Below are 13,058 nucleotides of genomic sequence, written 5' to 3' on the forward strand. Positions count from 1 at the left end.
AACAGTTTCCTTTTGACTGTGTTTCCCCTCCCCCAGAATGGCAGAGCTGCATGCAGTAGGTTTCCCTGAGCCTATAGTTTCTCCACTGGGGAAAAAAAGAGCCTGAGATAGGCATCCAGCTTTCCCAGTGTTACAGGACACTTCCCGGAGACCCACTTAGCTTTCACTTCATTGGGATGACTGCGGGAATCAGCAAGCAAGACTACTGGAAATCAGCTAGGGTTGGAGGAGAAGGGTGGTGCTCACAACAACCAGTGTGTGAACTTGGCAGATCATGTTTATGCTGCCAGTGGCACATGAGCGGAGATGCTAACCAGCTGCTCTGCCTATCTGCCTAGGTGAGCCGGTGGCCTCATTTTTCCAGGGAATTTGGTCAGCATTCTGTCCAGTTTAGATCCCTAGCCAATGAGCCATCCTGGCCATGGTATCTATTTTGCAGCCCCGACTTTCACAGTAAAGCAAGTCAACAGCCCTGCCCAAATATAGAGCATAACCTCTGGCCTTGCGAAGGAGCCTGAAAATAATCAGCGGCAGTCTTGGAGCTCAGCCTATAATACCATACAACTGTGGTGCTTAGCATACAGCCCTGCCTGTCAACAGAACCCATCCTACAGCCCTGCCCAATTGCTGAGCACAGTTTATGGCCTCATATAGGCAAAAATCCCTGCCAGCAATACTTCCCAATCATGGAATCAAATAAGTGACACTTCCCTGTCATGAAACATAGCCTACAACCCTGTCCAACCATAGATGATTACAGAGCCCATGTAGTGGTCCTGACAGATGAGCTCCCTGCTCTACCAGGGAGCCCAGTCATAGTCCATTTGAATGTAGAGCCTAGCCAGCAGCTCCTTGACCTCAGACCATAAGCAACAGCCTGTCCATCTGCAGAACAAACAGTAAGCCTCACCTGCCTGCAGACACTACCAGCTCACTCATCCAGAACTCCCAACTAAATTGACTATTGAAGGTCTTTCCCTGATGAAGGGAACCTCTAAAGGCTGAAAGAGGAGGACACTTCCCTAGATGCGATGATACCAAAACATAGATAATAAGACCAAAAAGAATCAGGTCAAATAACTGATTCTAAAGAAATGGAGATGTATAAATGCAAAATAGTCACAATAATCTTCCTAAAAAGTTCAATGACTGTACAGACAACTAAAGAAAATTTGGCAGTCAATGCACAAACAAAATGAGAAATTCAAGGAAGAGAAACCATCCCCCCCAAAAAAAAATACCCAACAAAAACCAACACAGAAACGTTAGAGCTGAAGAATACAATAATTAAACTTAAAAATTCAATAGAGAGATTCATGAACAATTTCAACAAAGCAGAGGAAGAATCGGTGAACTCAAAAATATCACCTGAAATTAACCAGTTAAAGAAGCAAAATGGAAAAAAGTAAAAAGAGTGAAGAAAGCCTATAGTACTTATGAGACAACATCTAAAGAAACAGTACATAGTTGTGCCACATAATGACATTTTGGTCAATAATGAACTGCGTATACAACAGTGGTTTCATAAGATTATAATGGAGCTGCAAAATTTCTATTGCCTTGTGACACTGTGGCCCTTATAATGTAGTAATCCAACATATTATTTATGTGTTTGTGGTAATACTGATGTAAACAAATCTATTGTGCTGCCAGTCATATAAAAGTTTAGCACATACAATTATATACAGTACATAATCTTTGATAATGATAATAAACAAATGTTTTAGTCTATCAACTTACTATAATTTTTAGGGTTATTTTACAGTGTATTCTTTCTCCTTTTTAAAAAAATATGTTTGCTATGAAACGGTATGCCGTGTCATGCATTACATTATTTTCTCTTGTGCTTAATTTAATCTTGTGTTGTTTTATATGATAACATACTATACAGGCTTGCAGCCTGGAGTAATAGACTGTACCATATAGCCTAGGCATGTAGTAGGCTATACCATTCAGGTTTGTGTAAGTATATCATGTTTGAACAACAAGAAAATCAACTAATAACATTCTCATAGTATGACCCCATCATTAAGTGGCACAATGATAAGCATTGTAGGAATCCCAGAAGAGAGAGAAAAAGGGAAAGAAAATTTTAAAAATTGCTGAAAACTTTCCAAACAGAGACAAATGGACATTTAGATTCATAAAGCCCAAATATTCCCAATATATTGGATCTAAAGAGAGTTTAACCAAGACGCATACATTATCAAAAGTCAAAGTCAAAGAGAGAATTTGGAAACATATAAAAACATATGAACGTGTAAAAAATCACCAGTAAAGTAAATATATAGTCAAAGTTAAAAACACTAGTATTGTAATAGTGGTGCATAAATCACCTTCAATTCCAGTTTAAAAATTAAAATAAAAGTTATTAAAAATAACCATAATTCCAATAAATTTGTTTTTAAAGACACATTAAAAAGGTATAAATTATAACAGCAATGACTTAAAATGTGAGGGGGGAGGAAGAAAAAAGTATAGAGTTTTTGTATACTATTGAAGTCAAGTTATTATTGGCTTAAGATGGAATATTATTTTTATCAAGTATTTTATGTAAGCTCCAAGGTAACAAGGATAAAATCTATAGCAGATACACAAAAGAATAAAAGGAATCAAAGTGTACCACCACAAAAAAAGTCATTAAATCACAAAGAAAGATAAGAGAGGAATAAGTGAAGGAACGACAAAATAGTCAGAACACAATTAACAAAATGGTAATAGTAAGACTTATCCGTCATTATTTTAAATATAAATAGAGTGGCTGAATGGATAAAAAAAAAAGATACAGTGTTATGCTGTCTATAAGACACTTTAGCTTTAAGGACACACATAAGGTAAAAGTGAAAGGAGGGAAAAAGATATTTCAAAAAAATTGAAACCAAAAGAGAGCAGTAGTGGCTATGTTTATATCAGACAAAATAGACTTTAAGTTAAAAATAGTCATGAGATTTAAAAAATCCATTAATAATAAAGAGATTAATGCATCAGGAAGATGTATAAATTGTAAATATTTATTCGTCCAACATTGGAGCACCTAAATATGTAAAACAAATACCTACGGAAATAAAGAGAGAAATAAAAAGGAAAATAATAATGTAGGGGACTTTAAAAACCCACTATCAACAATAGATTATCCAGGCAGAAAATAAGGAAACAGCATATTTGAAGAAAATTATAGACAAAATTGATCTAAAGACATATAAAGAGTATTCTATCCAGCAGTAGAATACACATTTTTCTCAAGTGCATACAGAAAATTCTCCAGAATAGATCATATGTTAGTCCACAAAACAAATCTTAACAAATTCAAAAAAAACTGAAATTATATCAAATATCTTTTTAAGCCACAATATTATGAGACTAGAAATAAATAACAGAAGGAAAAGTAGAAAATTCACAAATATGCAGAAATGAAACAATATACTCCTAGGATCAAGGAAGAAATCAAAAAATAAATTCAGAAATATCTTGAGTCTATAGCCATACCACCCTTAACATGCCCAATCCTGTCTGACCTTGGAAACTAAGCAGGGTCAGGCCTGGTTAGTACTTGGATGGGAGACAACCTAGGAAGATCAGGTGCTGTAGGCATAAAAAATATTAAAAAATAAGGGATTGTAAGCTGACAAGGTCCTTGCAATCTGTGAGGTCAACCAAAAGTTTCCTCACCTAAAAAAAAAAAATCTTGAGACAAATGAAAATAGAAACCACATACCAAAGTTTATGGAATTCAAGAAATATAATTATAAGAAGGAAGTTCACAGCTATAAAAGCCTATATTAAGAAAAAATAACATCTCAAATAAATAACCTAATATTAGATCTTAAGAAACTACAAAAAAAATCAAATAACAACAAAAAAAAATAAAAATAAAAACAAATAACCAGACTAAGCCCAAAGTTAATAGAAGGAAAGAAATAACAAAGATTATGACAGTAATAAATAAAATAGAGCATGTGAGAATAGAAAACATCTACAAAAATAAGATCTGGTTATTAAAAAGATTAAAAAATTGCAAATCTTTAGCTAGAATTACTAAGGAAAAAATGGAGGACTTGAATAAAATAAGAATAAAATTCAATTATAAAGTTATAAGTTGGATACAATTAAATTATAAACAAAAGTGAAGACACTACACCTGTTACCCCAGAAATACAAAGGATCATAAAGGTCTACTATGAACAATTACATGCCAATAAACTAGATAACTTAGAAGAAATGGATAAATCCCTGGAAACATATAACCTAATGAAACTGAATAAAGAAGAAACAGAAAAATCTAAAAAGACCAATAATGAGTGAGGAGATAGAAGCAGTAATCATAAACTTTTCAATACAGAAACTCCCAAAACCAGATGGCTTCACTGGCGAATCCTACCATTTAAAAAAGAATTACCAGCAATTCTTCTAAAATACAAGGAAATATTTCCATACATTTTATAAGGCCAGCATTACTTTGATAATAAAACACAGCATAGCAAAAGAAATAATCAACGAATTTAAAAGGCAACCTATGGAAAAGAAAAAAAATATTTGCAAACTATGTATCTGATAAAGAGTTTATATCCAAAATATATAAAGAACTCATACAATCCAATAGCAAAAAAAATCTAGTAATTCAATTAAAAAACAGGCAAAAGACCTGCATAGGCATTTTTCCAATGAAGACACACAAATGGCCAGCAGGTACATGAAAAGATACTCAACATCTCTAATCATCAGGGAAATGCAAATCAAAATTACAGTGAGATATCACTTCACAACTGTTAGACTGACCATCATCAAAAAGACAGGACAAATTTTGGCAAGGATGTGGAGAAAACCAGTTTACATTGTTGGTGGAAATGTATATTAGTATAGCCATTAGGAAAACAGTATGGAGGTACCTCAAAACATTAAAACTAGTACTACTATAACCCACATCTGGGTATATAGCCAAAGGAAGTGAAATCACTATCTTGAAGAGATATTTGCACCCACGTGTTCATTGCCACATTATTCACAACAGCCAAGACATGGAAACAACCTGTGTTTGTCAAGAGATGGATAGGTAAAGAAAATGTGAGACACATGGTACGCACATACACACATCAGATTGTTATTCAGCCATAAAAAGAAGAGAATTCTGCCATTTACAATAACATGGATGAACCTTAAGGGTATTATGGTAAGTAAGTGAGATAGAGAAAGACAAATACCGTATGCTATCATTTATATGTGGAATCTAAAAAAGTTGAATTCATAAAACCAGAGTAAAATAGTAATTGCCATGAGCTAGGGGAATGGGGAGGAATAGGGATGTGTTGGTCAAAGGGTACACACTTCCAGTTATGAGATGAAAAAGTTCTTGAGATCTAATGTATAGCAATAGTAACTATAGTTAACAATACTAAATTGTATACTTGAAGTTCGCTAAAAGGATATGAAATATTTTCACCACACACATACACACATACAAAAGTATCTATGTGAAGTGATGAATATGTTACCTAGTCCTATTGTGGTTATTTTATATATATATATATATATTAAATTAAATTAAATATATTATATTAAATTTAATAATTTAATAATTTAATAATTTAATAATTTAATAAATTATATTAAATTATTACATCGTATACTTTTAAACTTATACAATGATATTTGACAATTTCTCAATAAAATGGCAAAAAACGAGAGAGAAAAAATAAAACCACCCAACCCCGATTGAAAAACAAGTAAAAGACTTGAATAGTATTTTACAAATAAGATATCTCATAAACGTATGAAAAGCTATTCAGTGTTATTAGTCATCAGGGAAATGCAAATTTAAATCACAATGAGATATTACTACAAACCCAACAAAATAGGTAAAATTTTTAAATGGAGGAAAAAAACTTGAAAACACCAAATGTAGATGAGGATGTATTAGGACTGGAATTCTCATGCATTGCTGGAGATTGTGTAAAATGGTTCTATAACTTTGAAAATTATTTGAATGTTTCTAATAAATGTACATCTATCCTGTGACCTAGCTATTTCATTTATAAATATGTGCTCAAAATAAATTAGTGCAAATATTCCCAAAATAACTCACAGAATGGTCACAGTAGTTATATTCATAAGAGCTCTAAAGTAGAAATGACCCAAATGTCCACTAAGAAGAGAATATGTAAATAACTGATGCTATATTCCTACAATGAAATTATCTAGCAACAAAAATACAAAAATAATGATCTCAATGTCACTCATAAATCTCAAAAACATTACACTGAGCAAAATCAGCAAGACACAGAAGAGTATATACTACGATTCCATTTATATAATGTACAAGGCATAATACTGAGCTAATAGGATCATCTACAAAAGGGCACATACTGTATTACTCCAATTACATGAAGTGCAAGGAAGGCAAAACTATCATATAATAGATATGAGAGAAGTAAGACTAGTGGCTAACCTGTGTTAGGGAACTGTGCATATAAACTGAAAAGCAGTATCAAGGCACCTGCAGGGTGCTAAAATTGGCCTATATTTTGATCTCTTTGGTGGTTATTCAGATGTATAAAAAGTAAAATTGCATCAGGCTTTAATCTTAAGATTTGTGCATTTTAATTTATGAAATGTATAACCCATCAGAAAACTATGAAATTTTCTAGAATTGGAAAGGAAAAATGCATGTATAATATTCTACACCATACTACAGTTGATAATAGAAAAATGCAGCACGGATAAATATGCATTCAGTAATAGAAGATAATGAGAGGCAGTGTAGGAATAATGATTATAGTTTTAGAATATGCAAAATCATCTGAACTTAAATTTTATCATAATAAAGCAAACAGAAACTCAAAATCTCATTCCAATTTGCTTGAGGTGATATTTCACAATTATAATACAACAAATGAAGAGTATCATGTCCTTAATAGCAAAAATGGTCCAAGAGAAAAAGAGAAAGATTAATTTTTTCTATTTTGCAAACTACAAATGATATATGATTGTGTAAGATAGATAAGCTTACAAAAATAATCATTTAAATCTATAATTTCAGATTATATTGACAAAGATAGGAAATTTGAGGGAGAAATAAAATAAGCTAAATAGACCTGATATGCCTGGTTCATAATTTACTATTTCATTCAGAAGTTTACAATAGAGAAATCTATATTCAAGACTACTTTAATAAAAATGAAAGTTAATAAAGATTAATATTAAATTACTCAGATGAGTAGAAAAATGCAAAGCATAGTCTACGAAGCCATTGGAAACAATAGAAATTTTAAGGACCATTTTTTAAAGTATAAAACACGTAGATGCCAGTTATAAAATTAAAATAAATTTTAAACACTCCTATGAAAAGCCTAAAACATTAATGTATACTTGTATAATTAGTCTTCTTAAAAAAATAACATAGGGGGAAAAAAGAATGAGTAAAGACAAAACATACAAAAAAAGAAAGTAAAGCAGAAGGATCTATTTAAGACAAAGTGGAATAAAATGGCAAAGTTCTGATGAAAAAAATCATTGGAAATTATTGAAGCAAATATTTATGAACCTTATTGTGCTAAATAACATGGTATCAAACTATAGAAATAAAACACGATTATAAAAGCAATGAGAATTTGACAGGAATACAATAGTAAGAGCATACTCTAGTAGACTGCTGTCAGACCATAACTTTTCAGGTTGGATAATGACAAATATGGACAAAAGAATATTGAAAAATATAATAAATTGAGCTGAATTTTTCTATATATATGCATGAATTATAAAAAATAAAATAACTCATTTTTTTCAAGCATAGTGGAACATTAACAAACATTGATTGTATACCAATCATAGCAAACCTCAATACATTTTTAAAAGCAAGTAGAAATAAACAAGACTAATTAGGAAAGGCTTTGAAATTTAAAAACTTATATATGCTTTGTAAAACAATTATTTAGGACACAAGGATATTTGCATTTTGATGGACTTTTTTAGAAAGTAGTGAAAATAAGAATACTTTATATTAAGGTCAGAGTCAAATTTTAAATATTCCAGCTGGTTTCACCTGCCCAAATTCTATTATAGATAAATTCTATAAAATCCTTGATATTAATATCCTTGAGTATATTTATTATTGCAAAAGACATGTAAGATATTAAAAAGTATTTTATTCTAATTGGAAAAAATATATACTTTAAAACCCAGAGGAAATAGGTTAAGTGCAAGAACTCAAAATAACAAATTAGAATATAAAAATAAGAAGACTAGACTTGATCATTAAATGAAACTTTGAAAATAAAATCTCCAACATAGATAAACTCTGGCAAATTGAACTTAAATAAATAAACGATAAGCAAAGGAAAATAAAAGTATCAAAAAAAATTGTTTCCGCAATTAACACAAGGGATAATAGAAATTCTGAATGGACTAATAAGCCTGGGCTACTGTGGATGCATACCAAAAGGCTGCCTACAAAAAGGCTATGTTCAAACAGTTTCACAGATAAATTCTTTCAACCATCGAGCATCACGCACTTTCTTACATCAGCAAACTGTTTCAAAGCATAGAAAAAAAAATGCAAAATTTATTTTATGATGTATGATAACCCCAACTTCAAACACTTACAATAGTAATACATAAAGAAATTATAAGTCAATCTCGATTATAGAAATATAATGCCAAAGCACTAAAATTCTTGATTATATAATATACTCATATTTTTTTTTTAAAAAAACAGTGCTATATTAAAAAAAAAAATAACACACTATAAATGACTGAATAGTTGTTTTCCTGGGAAAGCAAAGATGCCTCAGATGTACTAGAAGTGTCCGTTATAATGCCTATCATGCACAAACTCCTATTCCATCTGGCCTCACCCTGCCCATAGTTATAGCTTGGAAAACAATCATCATAAAGTACAGCACAGGGAATATAGTCGATAATCTTCTGTTAACTATATATAATGCCAGGTGGGTACTAGTCAGGGTGATCACTTTAGAAATTACATAAATGTCTAACCACTATGCTGTATACCTGAAACTAATATAATATTGAATGTCACCTCTAATTGAAAAATAAATATTAAAGAAAAAAAGAAAAAAATCATCGAGCTGGTGCTTCATGTTGGGATTGGGCCTCCGTGTGCCCTATATTCATATGTTTTGGCCAAGAGTATTTGTCTGATACTAACTGTGTTAAATAGCTTAGCCAGTGTTCTACCTCTTTCCAGGACTTGTGTAAGAGAATATTTTGAGTACTGTTCAGGGGAAAAAGAACAGTGGAAGCCCAGCACAGATCTGCAAAGTGAAGCATAGGTAGGTACTGACGGTAAAGAGAAAAATCAAGAGGATCATCGAAAAGAGCTGTGGAATCAACAGACAATTTAACTTCAATTTTGTATAATTTTAAAAATACAAGTGGCAGTTTTGTGGTCTTAGTTTTGGTTTGGTTTTGGTATTTTATTCCTTGAAGCCTAAAGAAAAATATTACAATATTAATGTAATAGTCATAATAATTGTGAAACACTTAACATCACTGTGAAACTCAAGAATATGACAATGAGTAGTAGTATAGCTCTGCCCAACTAAATACAGTCTGAGAAGCAAAAAAAAAAAAAAAAAAATGTACACATTCATATCAGAATAAAGATGTTCATTTTTTGAGATAGTATAATTATAGTTCTTAAAATACTAAGAGAATGAAAACATAAAAGAGCAAATATAAAAGTCCAGTGAAGTGAGCAGAAACATGAAAAAAGAAAACCTAATACTTTGCCTCCTTCCAGGACAGCAATGACATTTTAAGTAGTGCCATTTAAAATATTAATTCCTAAGTATAAACTTAACACAAAATACCTATATAAAGAAGGCTATACCATTTCATAGACATACATGAAAAAAAGGATGCATTTTTAAAAAAGAATACAAATTAAGAATTTACCAAGCTAGAGTCTGGACACCAAAATTTTATTTACATAACTCTCTGCAGTTTTCTGTATGCTTAAAATGTTTCAAAATTTAAAAAGAAAGAGAAATCCTACCAACAGTGCATGAGGGTTCCCTTTTCTATGAAAAAAAAAAAAACAGTATGAAAGTTCCTCAGAAAAATTAAAAATAGAACATCAATTCTACTTCTGGGTATCTATTTGAAGAAAACGAATACACTATTTTGAAGAGATATCTGCACTTCTGTGTTCACTGTAGCATTATTTACAATAGCCAACAAATGGAAGCAACCTAGGTGTCTATTGAGAGATAAAGGGATAATGAAGACACTATACACACACAAACATATAAAATGTACACAATGGCATTTAACTCAGCCACAAAAAAAGAATACAGGTATTATGCTAAGTAAAATAAGTTAGAGACAGATACCATACGATTTCACTTAAATGTGGAATGTAAAACACAAAACAAATGAACAAATGAAACAAAACAGAAAAAGATTCGGACACAGATAATAAATTAATGGTTGCCAGAGAGGAAGATGTAGGGGAAGGGTGAAAAAGTGAAGGGAATAAGAAGTACACATTTCCAGTTATAAAATAAAGTCATGAGGATGTAATGCACAGCTTAGGAAGTATAGTCAATAATACCGTAATAACCTTGTATAGCGTCAGATGGTTATTAGAATTATCATGGTGATCATGTCTCTAAGTATATAAATGTTGACAATGTAGTATACCTGAAACTAACATAATATTGAATATTAACTATATTTTAATTAAAAAGCATACTGTATTATTAAATTGATAAAATGACATAAAATATTTTCAAATTAAATATTAATTAAAAATTAATGAATAATCAATTATTTTTTCTTTCAAAGTTTAATAAAAAAGTTAGATGTTTTATTAGGAATAATAAGATATGTAAGTAGTCAAAAAATGGAAAAGTGATAGAAATATATTTGCTCAGACATTGAAATTATATATTTAAGTTATATGAATTAAAACAGACTAAACAAGAGTTAAATACCAGTATATAGACCGGAAGTGCCAGAACGCCAGAAACACACACACACACACACAGAAATATATATATACTAATATATATGAGTATGTGATAAAAAAGGACATAATTACAGATATATGGGATTCGATGAATTAAAACAAAAATTATGTGTACTTTATCTGAATAGACTTTTTAAATCTAGCAAAAATTGCCATGTTCATGCAATATATAAATGACTATAATTTACTCAGAATGAGATTTCAAAAGAACATAACTGTAGGAGAAATTGGAAAGATTGTTAAAAATATACCATTGAAGAATATTCCGACTACAGATGTGTTTAAGATTTCATAGAACTAATTCCTATATTTAAAATTTTGGTTTGGATAAAAGAAAACTGTGGAACCTTTCAAATGAATTTTTCCTAATAAGCATAATATTAAATCCAATTGGGTAAAATGGGAGGAATGAGAAAGACAGAGGGAGAGAAGGAGGAAGTGGGGAGAGGAAGAGAGAGAGACATTTTGAACCAATTAAAATAATCATAGACTAAATTCTTAAGTTGTAAATGTCTAACCACCATGCTGTACACCTGAAACTAATATAATGTTTAATGTCAACTATAATTGAAAAATGAAAAGTGAAAACTATAAAAAATTAAAATAATCATAGACAATAACCAAATAGCTTAAGAATAAATGGACATTTCAAAAATATTTTAAAATCATATTTATAAAGAATAAATTCTAAAATGATATAAGTAAAAAGCATTTGATAAAACTGAGTAGTCACTTCTGAAAACATATATGTATATACAGATATAGTTACATATATGTTAAAAGATATTTAGAGAAAATTTTTAAACTTGATAAAATAAGGGTGCTGTTTAAAATGGCTTAAACATAATATTATGATTAAAAACAGAAAAAGACTAAAAATTTTTATTTCATTCTTAGTATTTAGAAAGTTCTTGCTAACAAAGTATGTACAGAATAAATAATGTAAATATCAGATATAAGAATAAATATTTGCAGATTTTATGGTTATTATATAGACTATATAATCATATGATGAGAAAAACCTAAGCATGTTTTCTAATTAAAAAAAACAGAATATTTAGAAAACACGATGGATGAAAGATATACATAACACCCAATAGCGTAATTAGATACTAAACTTAAGCAGTTAGAAATGCATATTAAAAAGTGAATTAATACTAGTGATGAAAAATTGAATTGGATACAAAAAGAACATGAAGAAAAGTCTCACAAACAAATTCTAAAAAAATACCTAGAATATAAAATACAAAAAGAAATCAGTGGAGAAATATTCATTTGAAATTTAATTGAAGATCCTATCTCATACTATATACAAATAAATGCCAGATGAATTATATCTATTTATATATTTTTAAGAAATTTAACTATTAGAAATAATTTTAAAATAGTAAATCTGCAAATTTTTAAAGAAAAATAGTTTCATAAAAATTAAATACTTCTCTGTGGTATAAGATACCATAAATTGTGTTAAGATTAAATTTGTAGAGATTTTGGTTAAGGATGGGAGGTTTTACAGAATTCCTCCCAAGAATACCACTAAAATAATATTAAAGAGATTAAAATGAGAGTAAAGGATTTGTTTTTTCAAGGTATACAAATGATTATATGATGATAATAATATAAGAGTGCAAAAGCCAAAAAATGAAACCGGGAAACTGATAACTGCCTTAGCTGACCTGACAGTACTGAATGCCAAACCAGGAAGGGTAAATTTGAACTTGATTTGTTCTGCAAAGCTTCAACAGACTAGGAAGTTGAGTAGCAAGTACATTTGAAAAAGGAGGTAGAATTGGAGCTCAAAACTCCAGTACTCATCGAAAGTAATTAGGTCCCCATATAGCCTCTGCCCATTTGGCCAGATACATGCCCTCCTCAACTCTAGATAAAGACTAGAACTTTATTATATTAAAAAGGGGGGGGGGATGGGAAACTGAATTTTCTTCACTGGGGACACTAGGCACAATTTAGCACAGAGTTACCATTCTGAAAATAAAGAGATTAAAGGAAAAGACTGACTATATAATAAACATTGAGACTTTTAGCATTTTTCTTATTTTGTTCTCAGAATATTTCA

At 30.5% G+C, this 13,058-nt stretch overlaps 1 protein-coding gene and 1 pseudogene across 6 annotated transcripts in view; one reads left to right on the top strand and one right to left on the bottom strand.

The window, feature by feature from the left end:
- THSD7B (thrombospondin type 1 domain containing 7B) overlaps positions 1-13,058 on the bottom strand; it is a 1,079,084-nt gene that overhangs the window by 79,769 nt on the left and 986,257 nt on the right. The window lies entirely within an intron of this gene.
- Positions 3,473-3,591, top strand: LOC118614586 (annotated as a pseudogene).

This window comes from Rousettus aegyptiacus, unplaced genomic scaffold (assembly GCF_014176215.1).
Source record: "Rousettus aegyptiacus isolate mRouAeg1 unplaced genomic scaffold, mRouAeg1.p scaffold_m13_p_2, whole genome shotgun sequence".
In the NCBI taxonomy this organism is placed as follows: domain Eukaryota; kingdom Metazoa; phylum Chordata; class Mammalia; order Chiroptera; family Pteropodidae; genus Rousettus; species Rousettus aegyptiacus.